At 38.7% G+C, this 16454-nt stretch overlaps 1 protein-coding gene across 12 annotated transcripts in view; it reads left to right on the top strand.

The window, feature by feature from the left end:
• RERE (arginine-glutamic acid dipeptide repeats) overlaps positions 1–16454 on the top strand; it is a 402826-nt gene that overhangs the window by 116724 nt on the left and 269648 nt on the right. For 4 of the 12 annotated variants that reach the window (XM_070610914.1, XM_070610921.1, XM_070610916.1 and 1 more), the window contains exon 2: positions 5985–6081. The exons of the other annotated variants lie outside the window; for them this stretch is intronic. The gene's annotated coding sequence lies outside the window, so the exon portion shown is untranslated. The remainder of the gene's footprint in view (positions 1–5984; positions 6082–16454) is intronic. 12 annotated transcript variants of the gene reach the window in all.

Raw genomic sequence — 16454 nt, forward strand, 5'->3', positions numbered from 1 at the left:
GTATAGATGAATTCTAATTAATTTTTTGATAATTTCAGAAGGTCTGTGATGCAGAACTTGAAATGTTATAGAATCTCAAATTTTAATAGCACTCTTTTTTTTTTCAGTGAGGAAGATTGGCCCTGAGCTAACATCTGTGCCAGTCTGCCTCTATGTTTTGTATGTAGGATGCTGCCACAGCATGGCTTGATGAGCACTGTGTAGGTCTGCTCCTAGGATCTGAACCCACGAACCCTGGGCTGCTGACGCGGAGTGCACAAACTTAATTACTACACCACCAGGCTGGCCCCTAATAGCACATTTTAATCTGCTGCTGAATTTAGGCATTAATGATTTTAGGTTTCATCTCACATTTCATATTTACAAGGGAAGTAGAATAATAGATAGAGAATGATTAAGCTAAGCAAATATTTTCACTTTGCCACAGTGTTAGATCTTCTAAAGTCAAATATTTGCAATAGAAATTAAAGCTTAGCTAAACTAAAGAACTAGCTATCTTATCTTTTAAGATAGGTAAGATGTGGCTTCCAAAACCTTATTTTCAAAAAAGACTCTCTGGTTACTATAAATAATTTAATATATGAACAGCGTTCTCTGAGATCCTTATAATTTATTCCTTTTACTTAGAATTTCTATCTGGTTTGGTTTGGAAGTACTTGCACCATTGTAAGAGTTGTTTGATAGGAGAGTAGCTTATTGTTGGTTATGCATCTCTTCTTGCTGCTTTGCCCCTCCCCACCGTTTGTTTTTCTTTCTGGATGGTTTCTGTTAGCTTTTTTGTAAGTTAGAAAAGACAAATGATTTTAAAAGCCTGGGAAATTTGTTAGTAAGGACCTTCCCTCCCCATTTTTAGCATTTCTTTCTCTTGGTACATATAATTATTTTATGATGAATTTTCAAATTTCAATTCTCAAAATGTTTTCCTACTTCCTTTCTCTGGCCCTCCACTCAGGTGGTTGAGCTATTGGAAATTTTCATCTGTATTTATGATTTGTAGAAGACATTTGGTTATGTTTTCTTGACATGTATTCCTGCAGAATTGACCCAATTAGCGACTGCATTTTTCTCCTGTTTTTTTATTTACCTGTGTCCTTTTCCTGGGTTATAGTGTTTGCAGTTCCTAATCTGAGCTGGATGTGAACGTTGAAAGGGTGTTTGTTGTTCTCTTGCTTGTAAATTGGTAAGGTTTTTCACACCCCAGTGGGGAACTAAGGTGGTATAATTCTTTCTTTTCCTTTTATCCTGGCTTAGTGCTTTCTCCCAAGGAGCTATTTAATGGATGTTATATTTTATAGTCTTTCTTTCCTTTTTACCTTAAAGTCAAAGTTCTGATTCTCATGCCTCAAGATCTAAGATTTTTTCAGACTCCTCCATCCTCCTTATTCCCTCTTTTTCCTCCATCCGTATGACTATATGTCTGTTTTCTTGAGTTGCTCCTTTCTGTTGTCAGAGTCTTTCTGGAAACATTTTGTGTGGAAACCTTTGTGTTCAGGCCAGAATTCTCTGGGGAGAATTTGCTTTATAGACCACCATCCTCCTTTTGCTAGCTGTCTCAGATTCAGAAACTCTTTCAGTGGGAAGGAATGCTCACATTATGGCCTCCTCTCATGGCAGATGACTGACTATTCCCCTCAGAGACCATTGATACCTGGGACTTGCAGGGTAAAAGGCAGTGCTCCAGAGAAATGCAACTCATGCATACACTCAAGGTTTTTTTGTTTTTTGTTTTTTTTCTTCGTTCTTTATTGACCAAAAAGCTAGAATGATCATCACTCAACAAGTTTATCTGACCTTTCCTACTTTCCCCCAAGTCTCTGTGAAAAGGGTGTTGGTGTCTTGTGACTGCATTCTTCCAGTGCATTAAATCCCTTCTTATAACATACCCCTCCCCATACATCTCAGAAAACAGGTGTCCCCTGATTATGGTTTTAAAGCCAGTACTGTAGTATTGCATTTTGGAAAGATGTTTGTGGTTCAAATTTTAGAGAGGAATTTTATTAAAATTCCCTACCCAAAGTCATGAGTTCTTCCCTGCTTTGCCTCTCTCCTTATGTATAAGCCGCCTGTGAATAAGGCAAAGGGCAGATAGAATGGCTGAGTACTCGGGGGATGCTTTGAGATATTTCAAGCATTGAGAAATAAGTGATTGAAAACGTATGCTCCTAAAAGCTCTAGCTTTGTAGAAAAACAGAACTCTACTTTTCATCTTGTGTTATAAATATAGAGGTAACTGATCAACTTTGGAGGAATTGGGGATTTGTTTTTATTATGAAGAAAAATGTGTAGCCTCCCACATACCCACATAGCAATTGCTTAGGACTGGAAAAATCCTCCGTGAGTGGATAGATGTATGATTTTATCCAGACTGTCATTACATATAGCCTATCTGCCAGAGACTCTAGTCCCTGATTTTAGAGTGATGGCATATTACGTTGAGTGAGTCTGAGGATATCAGTGTGGAAAGGAGAATTTACAAAGGAGGAGTGCTGATGGTGTAAGGTAATAGAACCTGTGATTCTAAAACTTGGCAGGTGTGACTGTGTTGGATAACAGTGGAGAAAATAGTGGAGAAAAATGCTTTCTTGCTCTTTTTTCCTCAGGTCAAGTTGTGTAAGTTGCTGAGAGAATGGAAGAATAAAGCCTTAGATTGCTAGGGGACTCTCTCACTCTATCTTTTCGAAGAATTTGTAATCTTTTGTCTTGGTGAGAGTCAAAGATAAAGCCCCTGACTTTAAGCACTCTTGTTCTTGTACTTAAAGCTATTAAAGTTGATTAGAAGGGAGTGGCTTATTGATGAAATAGAATTCTTATTTTTATTTGTATACATTTAGATCTAGATCAGTGCTGTCTAATAGAACTTCCTGTGATGTTGGAAATGTTCTGTATCTGTGCTGTCAGATATGGTAGCTACTAGCTACATGTGACTGGTGAGTACATGAAAGTGGCTAGTGTGACTGAGGAACTGATTTTTAATTTATTCTAATTAATTTAAATAGCCATATGCAGTTAGTGGCTACCATATTCAACAGCGTAGCCCTAGATTAAAGCTCATAAGTGATTCACGTGGGTATACAATGGATAGCAATCTGAGGGCATTCCCGTGTACAGACATGTTATGGTTTTGTGGATATGTGCTTTTATTTTTATTTTCTTTTGGAGAAAATTGGAATGAAAAGGGGAGTATAAAGGTACTATTAGCATGTGACATGGAGAGTTACAATTTAATTTTTAAAACAAAAAACCAAAAGGTAAGCTGTTTTAATGTATTTAAGAAAAGCATTAATGAGAACCTTATTATTCTGCCTTAAGAATCTGTGCTCTTTGATTATAACAGGAAAGCTTGTTAGTGGATAGTGAAAAATGAAGTCTAATTAATAAACAGATTTTGTTCATTCATCAATATTTGATTGCTTTCAAGTTAAACATGGCACCATTCCTGCTCTCAGGAATCTAAGCAGAAACCAGGAGACCACGCTTATACAGCTAGAATAAGGCTGGCGTGGGGAAAACAGGTTCCCAGAGGGCTCTGAGTGCCCTTTAGAAAGGTATGAGGAGTCAGGGCAAGCTTCTGTGAGAACTGACAACTCTTCCTATTTAACAACATGAAGTAAAACAACATTCCTAGGATCAGCTAGATGTATTCTAACACACTGTGTTCTGCAAAATGTTTGAGTTCCTCTGTGCTGTGTGGGATTCTAAGGATTTGTAGAACACGGTCTGTTTGTTATCATCAGTGTTAACTGACTTATTGAGCATCTTGTATCTGCTAGGCATTGTGCAGATTAGTACTTTACGTGGGTTTATCTTACTTCTTCCTCACAACTGCATGGAATATGTTATATTATTATTTTCATTTTATAGATGAAGAAACCAAAGCTTAGACAGAGACACTGACTTGCCCACACTTACAAAGCTAGCAAGGACCAGGGTGTGTTTCTGTCAGTAGTGCCTTACAGATAAGGTGAGAGGAGACAATATATGAAACATTTGACTTAGTGAATAATAAAGTATTTTACGTTAGTAATATATGTTAAAATACTAAGCTGTAAAATGCGATGATTGCAAAATCAATTAATTAAAGAGGGGCAAACATCAAGAATTACTTCTCAGGTAGTATAGGGCTTGGAGTGGACTTGAATGGTATGCACTTATTCGACAATGTGTGTTGAGCTAGCAGTAAAGACAGGACGAGCAGAGGTGAGATGGAGCAGCCCAACTGTAGGGGATACGTATAGAAGGCTTTTATTGGAGAGCTGTGGGGGAGCAAGATTATATAGTGAGAACTGATGGGAGAGTTTCTTGAAGGAGGAAATTAAGCTCATATAGTCTTTCCTCAAAAGTTCTTTTTTCAATTGAGATACAATTGACATATATAACATTATCTTAGTTTCAGGTGTACAACATAATGATTTGATATTTTGTATATATTGCAAAATGATCACCACAGTAAGTCTAGTTAACATTCATGACCAATCACAGTTACAAATTTTTTTCTTCCTGTGATGGGAACTTTTAAGATTTATTCTTAGCTACTTTCAAATATGCAATACAGTATTACTAACTATAGTCACCATGCTGTACATTACATCCCATGACTTATTTTATAACTGGATGGTTGTACCTTTTGACTTGCTTCACACATTCCTTGAAAGTTCTTGAATGAGGATATTCAAAATTGAGACAAAAAAAGTAAGTGTAGTTTGTGTTTATAGAGAGAGTAAAAATTCAGGTCTAAGATAAGGCACTAGGAATGGAGAAAAAGATTAACGGTGTTTTCCTCTAAGTTTATGTGGTTCAAGACAGTGACCAGTAATACCCACCTGCTTGCTGTTATCTCCAACCTATTATGTGGTACTCATCTCTTTGATTAGTTGTTTGTCTCCCACAGGGGAATTCTGCCCTTTTCCCTGGCTTGGAGCCTGATTTGTGGCTAGGACACACCAAGGCCAGAAATAGTCCCACTGCCTTGGTGCCCTAAGGTGGGTTTAGACATCAAGAGTCTCTTTTTTCTTGACTTCCTGTATTCCTCTTATGTTTGTTAACATTTTAATTTAATGTCCCACTTGAGGGAGTTGATTCCTCTCCCTTGTTGCTGACTGGCAGATTCTTCTCTTTTTTAAATTTTTTCTTTTCTTGTCTTTTTTTTGGGGTAAAAAATACCTGACTTTATTTAGTTCTTCAGCTTGCCTTCTGAGAGTGGTCTCTGAAGTGAATAAGTTTTTATCTGATTCTGTAGTTCGAGTTGATGTTGGTCTCTAAAATGTGAAGAGAATGGCCACTTGAATAGTTTGGATTACTTTTCTAAAACCTGATGAATGGTTAAGGCACATATTGATGTGGCAGGTATTTGGGGAATCAAATTCCCACCAAGAACTCCTAAGACTAGTTAAGTGCAGTTAAATTGTAGAATTTCTCTTATTCTTGTCCATGACTCTCATACTGTTCCAAGGAAGAATGAGAGTTGGCATTGACCATCCATAAGTTTTGTAATGTGGAAATGAATTACATTGGGCAGTGTGATCTGAGTGATTCTGTTGATAAGTAACTTGTTGAACAGTTTTCTTACCTACAGGTTTCTTAGACCCTTTCGCATGACCATATACAGTGTAAACTTTGAGAGGAACTATAAGTAATGTGTCCTATGCTTACTTTACACAGAAGGTTTTATTGTTGTGGTTGTTGGTTTTGGGCTGCCTGTCATAAGACCTCCAGATCTCTTTTTAGGAACTTGGTTTGGGAAAATGCTTTTTTGTATCTATGTCTATGTCTATCCAAAGATTTTAGCACCTCCTATGTGCTGATGACTCCCACGTCCATGTCCTTGCCTTGGTCCTTCTCTGGAGCATCACATTGTATTTCTAGCTGCTTAGTAGATACCTCAGGCTTGGATGGCTGTGTAATACAGGCTGCCGAAACCCAAGACTTTTCAAAATTAAAATCTCTTCTCCATTCAGTTACATGTATCATCCTCCCTCTCCCCCCAGGTTGTCGAAACTAGAGGTAGAAGCCCTGACATCATCATCCGTTCTCTGTCTTTGATTCCCATCTGGTTGATTATCAAGCGTAAAATCTAACGGAAAGGTTAGTATTATCACCAACAAGCACATACCCTGATTGTGATCCTGGTGGAGAGTAGGATTGGCTTAGTTGTGGATGTGGTAATGGGGCTCTTGAATGCCTAAAAATCTGTTCTCTACTATTGGGGACCTCTGTGGGTTTTTCAGTGGTGAGAAGAGCTGTTTTTTACTATTACTGCCTTTTCTACACAATTCAAAAATTCTGTAGTATTCTAAAAAGTGCTTCTTACCTTGTTTGTATCATATCATTTGTTTAAAAAAAATTATCAAAAGTGACAGACCCGTAGGGAAGAAGCAACACACATCAGATCCAGCTGGTCAAAAACAACAACAACAACAACTGTGAATTACCAGTTGCTGAAAATGGCACACAGGTCTCCAGGTAGTTATATTGTTAGTCAGTTTGCAAGTTGCAAGATAAAGCAGGGAGGAGAGTAAAAAAAGAGATCTGTGCATTTCCCCCAGGTCCCATAGATTTGTTCAAATTAACTTTAATCAGAAGTGGCAGCTTTTCCATTGAAAGCATTTCAGAAGAAATTCCTCTGTTTTCTGAAATGAGAAGAGGATTTCTTTGAAAATGCTGTGGTAACCCTGTGCTCCATTTACGTTTCAGCCTTCCGGGTTGCATTTGTCACTTGCTTTTAAGATTTATGTTCTCGTGTTGAATATTACCTTGCTTATATTTTCCAGGTGTTCTTAAAGGTCGCTAGAGACTAGAGCTCTTCCATATACGTTTACATTGGGCAATAAATTGAACTTCTGATATTTTTGTGGTTGTAGAGTATGGAATGAGTATTTTGCTTGTAGGTTTAACTTTTCCTTGACTTCAAAATTGAGGAAATTCATCAAGGGAACTTGACTTTGAACAGTTGGGATACAGACCTCATTTTATCTGACAATTGCTATACTGTCTTTTTATCTTACACTGTATGAGGTGAAAGCTTAGAAAAAAATACCTGTGTGGTATTGATTAAACCTGCCAACACATGACCAATGTAAGTCTTGTTGGGAGGATTTACTTGTTTTTGGAAGAAGTACTAGCTCTGCCTCCTTCAGTCCTGCTCACTGCTTCACATTATTGTTCATAAACGTGATCCTGTTCAGTTGCTTTTTCATATTTTAAAAAGCTTAATTGGAAAGGCTCTGAAGATGTAGCTTTCTTTTTTTCCTCCTTGGATTTCTTTCTTTCTGATGATAATGTTTGTGTCTATAAATCAAAAGATTCTCTTTTAGTTTAGTGATAGTTACAGGGCTGTGTTAATAATTTATAAATGTCAAGATGAGGCCACTTTTAGGCCATTGGTCTATGGAAAAAGACCACTTTACAAATGGAAAATGTCTGTTTAGCTTGCTAGTGTCCACAGATTTGACTGTTGTGCTTTTCAGCTTCTTACTGTGTGTGTCATATATCACTCGACTGCTCTTAGTGGTCTTAGGGCTCATTCCTGGCCATATAGAGACTTTAGTGCTGAGAAAAAGTTGGCAGTGGTGCCTTCATTGCTGATGAATGATAGCAGCTAAATATATGTAAGAATTCTTATTTAGAAATCTAGAGTCTCTTACTGGGCAATAACCCCTCCTCTTTTTTTTATGATTCTTACTGTCCTGGATGTTAATGTCATCAGCCGTTTGGTGCCAGTAAGTACAAGGCATTTAAAATTGTTAACTATAGAACATGCTTGCATTGTCAAGATTACCTGAAGTGGGGTTTCCCACTGTTCCACATAGGTAGAAGATGATATTTGTGTAGCATACTGGGTAAACTGGAGATATTTGGGGAGTATTTATATGGGACTTTGTGAAAAATTCATTACATATTCTTTAATAGTATAAGAGAGGAAATACAATGAGCGAAGATAATGAGTATTGAATTTGCCCAAAATATCCAATAAAGTGTCTTGAAAATTTCTAATGGAAAACTTGGGCTTGCTTCTGTGAACCAAACATTTTCATATTAGGTTCTAGACGTAAAATGACTCAATTTCTGATGAAGACTTTGATGAATGTATTTTCAAATGCTTGAAGATACCCATTAATGAAAAAATTTGCTCATACAAGAGGAGGTGACAAATGGCAGAATATTATTGCATTTTCTCATATTACTGGAAATATCTTTCTTGTCATTAGCCAGAATTTGGTCACTTGATCGTATTAAATTATAATTCCAGAGTATGATTATTCTTTAAATCTAGCCACTTTCCCCTTTCTTTCATTGACAAATGTAGTTTTCTTAATAATGCACATAGATTTTGAATCCTGCCAATAAACCTTTTATAACAAGTATTTGAAAATAATATGCCTTTTCCTTTCTCTATTTGACTTAACAATTCTTTAGGGTTCAAATTATGACACCAATTATATACATCACTAGTGAGCCTAATGAATCTCATTTTCTGGAATTGAACGTTGTTTTGAATTTATATACGTAGTCACTATATGTCTTCTTTCTTTCTCTCTTTTCATGTGAGCCTTACAATGTTCAATGTAGGGCCTCAAAAATGTTACTTAAGAAAGCTAGTTTTAAAATCCAGTGACTCTCTTTTATTAATTTGCAAAGTGAGGATTTAAAACAGACGTGTGCGGGTGGTGTGCCCCCCCCCCCCCCCCAATTTGGACAGCTGTTTTATTTCCCTTTGAAACAGTGGGGTTGGGGGAGTGGGAGGATGGGGAGGGTGTTCCTGTCTTGTGTGTCTTCCTAGAGTGGAAACTAGCCAAGAAGACTGTAGCAGCCTGGGTTTTATTAAATGTAGCATTTGCTAACATCAGTAATATGGAATTTGTCTATGGGCAACTGTTACATATGGAGAGGTCTTCTCTGTGAATAAAAGTGTATTTTCAGAACATGGTCTTGATACAGTCTTTCCATCATCCTGTCACTGGTAGCTCACACACTTATTTGGCCTGTCAATAATGTCTTGCTTCAAAGTATTCTCTTGCTGCCATGCATATTTCATCCTCATTAGTTCGCTTCAGTACCAACCTGTCTCATAGTTGTTGGTACTGTTTGTATGGTGAAGACGCCGAGATTTATATCTGTAGCCCAGAGCTTTCTGACCTCTCAACCCATACATGTGTCTCTGCTTGGATATCTACTAGGCATCTCAAACTTAACATGTTCCAAACAGGATTTCCAGTTTTCCTTCTCTTCCTCATTTTGGTAAATGTCAACTCTACTCTTCCAGTTGCTCAGGCCCAAATCTCAGCGTCTTCTTTGACTCTCCTCTTTGTCTCACACCACATCCAATCTGACAGCAGATTCTGATGGCTCTGCTTGCAGAACCTACCAACAGTCTGACTGCTTCTTAGCGCCTGCACTATCATTCACTACCGTGCTTGAATAATTAGTTTCCTAACCCTACAGCAGCCAGAAGGAATCTGTTAAAATGTAACTCAGAGTTGCTTCTCTATGCAAAACCCTACATTGGCTCTTCCCATCTTTCAGACAGTGCAGTGCCCCGGAGCTTGCCCTCCATCTCTGACTTTCTTCTTTGCCTTCATTTGCAGTTTTTTGCATCTGCCAGGCTTTTGTCTCAGGCCTTTGTACTTGCTGTTCTCTCTGCCTGGGATGCTTTCCTTCCAGAACCTGTCAGTTACTTCCTTTAGGTCAAATGATTTCCTTAAATAAATTAGCAATTCCACCATCTCCTTTCCCCAGCCTAATTGGTTTCCATAGCACTTATCGCCAGCTGATGTACTATGCATTTACTTGTTTGTTTATTGTCTGCTCCCTCCCCTACTAAGCTGTAAACTCTCTGAGATTAGAAAGGGTATGTATCCTGTTCATACATGTATCTATCACTCCTAGGGCAGTGCTTGGCACCTAGTAGGTGCTCAGTAAATATTTGCCAGAATAATGGAGGACTTGACAGGGACTCTGCTCTGGACGTTGATGTTTATTTGATGATCATTGTTACAGCTTCAACATTTAAGTGTCGTGGCGCAGGCCCTGGGACCCCAGGTACCTTACTCTCTGTGGTCACTCACTAGTTGCTGGCATCTGGAACTGAGTAGTTCTAGTGGCTCTTCTACTTTTCTCTTTGAATGACATCAGGTTAACAAAGATGGTGGGGTAATACATTTGGTCAACCTATAGAGAATTACACCCTTTAGAGTAGCTCAGACATAGAAAATGACAAATTGAGTTTTGGCTTAGACTTCTGCTTTTAGTCAGAGCTACTTTTCCTTTTCATCTAAGACTCAGATTCTAAGTGTTTTTAGAAGGGTTTTTAGAAGGTTTTAAAACTCACAGGAGCTCCTCTGAGTTTTATGGTTCTATTTTTCCCTTGATATAATTTGTACCCGTGGATTAGAAGTGCATTATGAATGCTTTTGGTTTTTCATCTATGTGTGAAGTATAATTGTATTAAGTTAAGTATAAAATTCACCCTGTCATTTCCTTTCATCAAATGCTGAGAGCTTATGTGCTGTGGTTGCATGTTGCTTTGAATCTTGGAGCTCTGCAAACTGAAAGAAACCCCGTCCAGCTTATCTGCTTTTGAACATGCTGTGCCAAAGTAGTAAGCTTTACCAAGTATTTCTGCATATTAAAGATTACTGTGGTCCAAAGAAGGTTCTTTTTTGTTCTCAGCATTACATGAAATAAAACTCCTTCTATATGTTTAATTAAGTATGCCTGGGGCCGGCCCCATGGCCAAGTGGTTAAGTTTGCATGCTCCGCTTTAGTGGCACAGGGTTTCGCTGGTTTGGATCCTGGGCGTGGACTTGGCACTGCTCATCAAGCCATGCTGAGGCCATGTCCTACATACCACAAGCAGAGGCACTCACAAGTAGAATTTACAACTATGTATTGGGGAGCCTTGAGGGAGGAGGAAGATTGGCAAGAGTTGTTAGCTCAGGTACCAATCTTAAAAAAAAATTATGCCTTTACAGTTTTAAGGGGTAGTTTTTCTGTTGCAGAGGTAGAGCTCATTCTTGTGAATTTTATAGCCAGATGCATTTTTTTTTTCCTCTCGGCTGTAGCAAAGCTTGAGCTTTTGCTTACTAGTTTGTAATGTTGCTGTTTGTGTGTGTGATTTAATAGCTTTATGGAAATATAATTAATATATAATTTAGCCATTTAAAGTGTACTATTTAATGGCTTTTTGTATATTTACAGATATGTGCAACCATCACCATAATCAATTCTAGAACATTTTTTCCACCCTCAAAAGAAACCCCATTACCACCTCCCCTCCCCCCTTTCTGGCAACCACTAATCAATCTACTTTCTGTCTCAGTGGATTTGCCTTTTCTGGTTTTTTTTGGTGTGTGTGAGAGGAAGATTCACCCTGAGCTAATGTTCGTTGCCAGTCCTCCTCTTTTTTTGCTTGAGGAACTAGCCCTGAGCTCACATCTGTGCCAGTCTTGCTCTGCTTTGTATGTGGGATGCCCCCACAGCATGGCTAACCAGTGGAGCAGGTCCACACCCGGGATCTGAACCCGTGAACCTCAGGCCCACTGAAGTGGAGCCTGCAGAACTTTAACCTCTCAGCCATGGGCCTGGCCCCAGGGATTAGCCTTTTCTGGGCATTTAATATAAATGATCATACAATATGTAGTCTTTTGTGACTGGCTCTTTTTACATAGGATAATGTTTTCCAGGTTCATCCATGTTGTAATGTGTATCAGTATTTCATTTCTTTTTATTGTTGAATACGTCCTATTGTATGGATATACCATATTTAATTTATCCATTTGCTTGGTTTTTATATTTATCTTTTCTACTCCTCGTTTTCTATTTATGACCATGCTTTGAGAAAATGAGTTTAGGAATTCTTTCCACTGTCACACTGGAGACTTGGTTTCATAGGCATTTGGTTTCCCTTGTACTTGGCATTGTGGACACCAGGTTTTCTCTTTAGTTGTGTGATAACAGAAGCATCCACTTGGCCCCATGACTGGAGTAGGTCACCAATGAATAATATTGTTCTAACAACCTTCAGGGCTTGCCAGGAAACATCAAGATTTTCAGGATATTTAGTTCTGTTTTCCTAATTCAGCTTCACACATCTGTGTAATTACTATTTCAGGCAGTGCTTTGAATTCAGTTTATTTCAGAGAACAAAGAACATGCCACAGTGTAGTTTTTGTAATGGTGTTAGCTTTATGGATTCCATATTAATCAAGCATAATTTTGAATAAAGCAAGACAGATGCTTAACCCTTTGAAATCTCTATGGTAGACAAATAATTTTATTTGTTTAAAGCAGTGGTTCTCAACTATGAGCAGCTTTGCTCCCTAGAGGATGAATGGCAACATTTGGAGACATTTTTTGTTGTCCTCATTAGAGCAGTGGGTTATGCTATTAGAATCGACATGGGTAGAGACCAGGGATAATGCACAGGACAGTCTGTCCGTCCCTCCCTCCCCCCAAAACAAAAAGTGATCTAGCCCAAAACGTTAATCATGCCATAATTGAGAAGACCTGGTTCAGAGTGAGCAGTTAATTTTCCTTAACCCCCTGAGTAGAAAAAGACACAACTGTAGGCAATGTGCAAGGTAAAAAATGCTGTATATAATTGGCAAAAACGTCATATTTAACAGTGCGGGAAAGCAATTGCTTGTATGAGTGTGTTTTTGTGTTCTTTAAAGAAAGGGAAAATTTTTACTTTTGAAAATTCCTCGGGCACCTTATCTTTGGGAATTCCTTATTCCTACTTCACATAAAAAGATTGTGGGGGCCGGCTCCGTGGCCGAGTGGTTAAGTTGGTGCACTCCGCTGTGGCGGCCTAGGGTTCGGATCCTGGGCGCGGACATGGCACCACTCGTCAGGCTACGTTGAGGCAGCGTCCCACATCCCACAACTAGAAGGACCTGCAACTAAGATATACAACTGTGTACAGGTGGGGTTTGGGGAGATAAAGCAGAAAAAAAAAAAGATTGGGATCAGTTGTTAGCCCAGGTGCCAATCCTTAAAAAAAAAAAGATTGTGTATTGTTTGTTATTTAATTTTAGTTGAGTTGTTTATTGTAACCTAGAGTTTTGCTGTTCTGGATACTTTCCCCACCTTTTGCAGGTCCTATGTTTTGTTAATTTCTTCCAAAAGACATAATAATAAGATATTTGTCAGAGTGCACTAATCTTAGTTCTCTCAGTCTTTTTCCGAGGCTTTTCAAGGAGTTGAGAAAATGCTGCTGTAAGCGTTATACCCAATTCTGATTAAGGCACATTCGTTCTGCACCTCCTTCTGTTTTGATACCACAGAGGCCGCTCCCTGAATTTGACTTGTGCATCCTATCTTGGTTATTTAAGAACTTTCAATAAGATGTGTGTTCCTGGAATAAGTATATAAACTCAAGGTTTATTGAGTTTAAATATTCATTAACTCTGAATGTAGAGAATTGTTAGAGGGGCATTTGTAGCCATTTGCTTATATGGTTGGATTTGGTGAGGTGGAAGAACTTCACACCCGTTTATTTTCACGTGGAAGAACTGCTCTTAATGCCACGTCAGTTTCAGATGAAACGCAGTCTTCTCTCTGCATGGGTTCACAGATCTGCTGATCCCATATTTCACTGTTACCTTGCAGCTTCGTCAGTGATTCTCTGGCATATTTTCAGGTATTCTCTGCAGCAGGTTTCTGTTTATGAGAATGCCTTATTTCTTATCCAGTGAGTACAAGTGTTAGAGTGACATTTCCCTTTCCAGAGCAAATGTCATTACATTTTCTTTCCCAGGATGTTGATACGAAAGGGAATAGGAAAAGAAAATGGATTTCCCTTTGAAAGCAAGCCTCTCGGCTGTAGCATGCTTCTTCAGTGTTCTGTTGCATGTCGGCTGCAGCTGCTTCTCTGGGATGCAGGGCCCAGCAGAGGGAGTAGCTTACTTAAGTCTTCCACACTTGGACCATCTCATTTTGTTCCTAAAGGAGAATGCTAAAGCATATGTTGAGACACAATAAATGCAGAAATGGCAATGGTGGAAGTTCTTCAGGTGCTTTGGTTCCTGATTTAGCCTTTCAGAGATAGTGGATTTGAAAGCAAGCTTGTTTGAATGGCACTAACAACTCTTGATGTTGATATCTCCTGCCAGACAAGACGAATGTTCCCAAAACGCTCTTTTCATCTCAAGAGCCTACAGTGGCAGCCTTTTTGCTTAGCCTACTGTATTGGACAACTTGGCTTTTAAGGCCATGTAATTTAAGATAGTACCGCATTGTAGTTAAGAATATAGGCTCTGGAGTCAGTGGCCTGGGTTCATACCCTACGTCTAACATAGCTGTGTGATTTTTGTCTACCAAAATACGTACTATGTGATTTCTGTCTACTTGCTCAGCCTCTCTGTGCTTACTTTTGTGTTGGGAAAATGTACATAACAGTAGTTCCTACTGATTAGAGTTATAGTTAGGATGTTCCTGTGAGTTTGTTTACATGTTTTCCCTGAATAATCTTTAATCTTTTATTGGACAATAAATTGTATTGTCACTCTTGTTATAGTGAAGATTAAATGAATTAGTATGTGTAAAATGCTTGGCACATATTAAGCGCCTAATGAATGTTAACTGCTTTATTATTTTAGGGGCTTCCATTATCTGTTCCCATCTCTCTACTTAAGATTATTTCCTACTGGTTTTTCCCTCTAGCTACCATCAAGGTCAGCAATTTAATTGAACACTCTTTTTACTGAAGTTCCTTGCACCTGGAGTGTTCTGTCCTTTTTGCTTCTCATTATTCATTCATTATTTATGAGCCAGCTCAAGCACCACCTCAGTTTTTTTGTTAATGAAATATTTCCTTTCCAAAATAAAAGTCCATGATTATGCTCTCTTGATTGATCCGGCTTATATGTGAGAGGGAGGGCAGGAAGAAGTAATTTATTACTCATCTTTATGTGCCAGGCAGTAACTTAACGATCTGAGAATACAGCTGAGGGCATGCCAATCAAGGGCATGCCCCTCAGGTAGCTTCTAGCCTGGAGCTGGAGACATGTGTTAATCAAATCACACAAATCCACACGTAATTACATTTGTGGAAAGTGCTGCAAAGGGATTTAACCTAGTCCTTTTGGATAAGAAAGAACATCTTGAGGAGGTTACTATTGAGCTGTGACCTGAAGAAAGAGTAGGAGATACCTAGGCCAGGAGAGGAGACGACAATCACCTACAGAAGGAAGAACCTGAGCAAAGGACTCCACTCCAGGTAGGAGGGAGTGTGATGTGTTCAAGGAACTGAGGAAGGATAGTGTGTTGGGCACTGGAGAACGGAGTGAGGCGAGGATAAAAAGAGAAGGGCCTTGTAGGTCATGGTTAGGATTTAGGTTTTTAACAGAAGTAGGAAGTCACTGAGTATTTTGAGGAGTGGATTGACATAATCACATTAGCCTTTCGAAAGGAGTACCTTGGCTGCAGTTTAGAAAGAGAATTGTAAGGGTTCAAAGGAGATTTGAAGAGAAGCCAACTGAAGTGGTTCAGAAAAGACATACTAGTAACTTTAAAGTTGTGGAATTGGAGGTATTCTGAAGTAGATGTGTTTGAGAGAAATTTGTAAGATAACAATGACAGGGTTTGCTGATGATAGGATGAAAGGCAGGAAGCACTAAAGATACTGCTTAGGTGTCCAGCTTTCATAACAGAATGGGTAGGGGTGCCAGTCCCCGAGAGAGACCATCTAGAAGGAGGACTAATTTCAGTCCTCTTGGTCCATCCGTCTTGTTGCAAATGGCAAGATTTCATTCTGTTTTTTGGCTGAGTAATATTCCATTGTATACCCCCCCCCCCTTCCTTTATCCATTCATCTATTGCTGGATACTTAGGTTGCTTCCATATCTTGGCTGTTCTAAGTAATGCTGCAGTGAACATAGGGGGGCATATATCTTTTTGAATTAGTATTTTTTTTTTGGATAAATACCCAGAAGTGAAATTGCTGGATTGTATGGTAGTTCTATTTTTAACTTCTTGAGGAACGTCCATACTGTTTTCCATAGTGGTTGCAGTGAATTGTACTTTAAATGGTGAATTGTGTGGTGTGTGTTATATTTTGATAAAACTGTTTTAAAAAAGTGGTAGAATGTCAGATATGCTGGCTGGTCACATTGGAGGATGAATTGGAAGGAAGGCAAAAATGAACAAAATTTTACATTCACAGGGACCAGTTAGAGGGCAGTTGTATTGATCTGTGTGAAAGATGATGATGGCTTGAAAAAGGCAATTTATGTTTCACTTGGAGCAATGGATAAATTATAGAGATTTTCAGGATATGATTGGTAGAGCTAAGCAAAATGCTTAGCTAACAGCTGAGCAAAATGCCTGGTGTGTAGCTGAGTGTTTGACAAACATAAGTATTTCTTGCTGTGGTTGACTGAAGAAGAATTAGTTGGACCTCACTAGCAGCATTTGTTGGGGGATTCAAGTGTCCTGCAGAATCTGGCTTAAGCAACTAA

Source organism: Equus przewalskii, chromosome 2 (assembly GCF_037783145.1).
Source record: "Equus przewalskii isolate Varuska chromosome 2, EquPr2, whole genome shotgun sequence".
Lineage (NCBI taxonomy): Eukaryota > Metazoa > Chordata > Mammalia > Perissodactyla > Equidae > Equus > Equus przewalskii.